Genomic DNA, 2,294 nt, shown 5'->3' on the forward strand with positions numbered 1-2,294 from the left:
AAAATATTCATTCATCCAACATTTGTAGTAGCATTCAAGTGTTTTTAGAAGCCTCGATTCGATAAGAGAAAGCGGAGAAGGAGGACTAGAGCAAACTAGTAAAGCCACAGAGAAACCGGATTTGATTCTTGTTCCCTATCCTTTTAATTTTATTTTTATGATGAACATGTCTATGAATATTTTATGATGTTTAAATGTTTAATTTAATTAATATGACTTAAATTTAATTCGTGTTAGGTTGATTGCATTTCGTGTACTTAGTTTATTAAAATTGTGCTTGTGTTGTTATAGGCCTCAGTAAGATGTTTGATTACGTAAAACCATGACTAAGTTATTCTTGCATTACAATTGTAAGGTAACTAATGAATTAATTATTTAAACGGACTGAAATTGTAGTTAATTGACACAGTACTTAATCAATGCATGTTTAATCATCTAAGGTAGCTGAGGATTAAATTAGCAACGGTATCTAACGATACATTAGCCTTGCATAACTTGCAAAATTATTGTGATTAAACTGTTTCAAGGTAGAAATACAATTTTACCTCACGTAATCTTTTATGTGCTTATGAGATTGAATAAATTGTTTGAATTGGCATAGAGATATGTACAAGAGATTATTTTGATTTCATAAGTATGTATGTGCATTAACACATTTTCTTCTTAAAATTTGTTTAATCGGTTGAATTGACATAGAGATATAGTCAAGAGATAAATAGTTTTACTTGTGTGTATGATAACTCAACATTTACTTGTCATTTTATTACTTGTTACGATTGTGTACACTTGCAGATTTCCATCGTTCCAAGTTTTTGGCGCCTTCGCTAGGACTATTTTAAAAATCATTATTTTTGAATTTGTAAATTTTGTAGTTTGGTTTTTTTTGTTCAATTTCAACTTAGTTAATTTTTTTGTGTTTATTTTAGGTGTTTATAAGTATTGACTGAATTATCGATTTACTCTCTATAGACCCTGAGATTGAAAGAACTTTTCAACAGTGAAGAAGACAAGCAAGTTAGAGAAAGACCAAAAAGATAAACTTTGAAAATTTGAATCAAGGAAACGGAGCAAACCCTGATCAAAATCCTATCATTATTGTTGATGATAGGGAGAGAGCTTTAAGACAGTAGGCCATGCCAGTGTTTCATTATCTTAATCTGGGTATTAGGAGACCCGAAATCGAGGCACAACAGTTCGAGCTGAAGCTAGTCATGTCGCAGATGCTTCAGATAGTGGGCCAATTCAGCAAAATTCCTACCGAAGATCCTCGCCTGCACTTAAGACTGTTCTTGGAGGTGAGTGATTCTTTCAAGTTAGTCGGAGTACCCAAAGATGCACTACGATTGAACCTATTCCCATATTCGCTAAGGGATGGAGCTCAAGCTTGGTTGAACTCATTGCCACTAAATTCAATTTCCACATAGCAAGAGTTAGCAGAAAATTCCTCATGAAGTATTTTCCACCTAACAAGAATGCTAAGTTGAAGAACGAGATCACTGCTTTCCAACAAATGGATGATGAGCCATTGAATGAGGCATGAGAAATGTACAAAGAATTATTGCGAAAGTGCCCTCATCATAGAATCCCACAGTACATCCAACTTGAGACATTTTATAATGGTCTCAATGGTCTCACGAGAATGGTAGTGGATGCTTCTGCTAATGGTGCTCTCCTTTCTAAGTCTTATAATGAGGCTTATGAAATCATCGACAGGATTGCCAGTAACAATTATCAATGGCCAACCAATCGAGTAGGATCAGGAAGACGAATCGCTGGAATACATGAAGTAGACGCTCTCACTTCACTCGCATCTTACGTATCCTTGATTTCCTCAATGCTTAAAAATTTTACCACTAATGGGTTTAATAGTTTTACAGCACAACCGCCAAATCAATTTGAAAATGTATCTTGTGTCTATTGTGGGGAAGGACATCTTTTTGAAGAATGTCTATCGAACCCAAAATATGTTTATTACATGGGTAACCGAACCAAAACCGTGGAAGGCGAGAACTACAATCTAATTCCTACAACCCATCGTGGTGAAACCACCCTAATTTCTCTTAGACTAACCAAGGGGCTAGACCCAATAACATATACACCCAACCTAGACCAACCCAGCCACCTATTTTTACCCAACAAGTTCAGAACCAACCTCAAGCTCAACCATCTAATGGCTTAGAAAACTTGTTGAAGGTATACATAGCCAAGAATGATGCCTTAATCCAAAGCCAAGCAGTTACATTGAAAAACCTAGAAAACCAAATGGGCCAGCTTGCAACTGAACTCAGAAACTG

At 35.5% G+C, this 2,294-nt stretch overlaps 1 non-coding gene across 1 annotated transcript; it reads right to left on the minus strand.

Annotated features, from left to right (window-relative positions):
• Positions 1–1,477: 1,477 nt before the first annotated feature.
• Positions 1,478–1,584, minus strand: LOC121218012 (small nucleolar RNA R71). The gene has a single exon (XR_005914285.1). It is a non-coding gene; the product is annotated as a small nucleolar RNA R71 (small nucleolar RNA).
• Between the last annotated feature and the right edge of the window lie 710 nt (positions 1,585–2,294).

Source organism: Gossypium hirsutum, chromosome D05 (assembly GCF_007990345.1).
Source record: "Gossypium hirsutum isolate 1008001.06 chromosome D05, Gossypium_hirsutum_v2.1, whole genome shotgun sequence".
Lineage (NCBI taxonomy): Eukaryota > Viridiplantae > Streptophyta > Magnoliopsida > Malvales > Malvaceae > Gossypium > Gossypium hirsutum.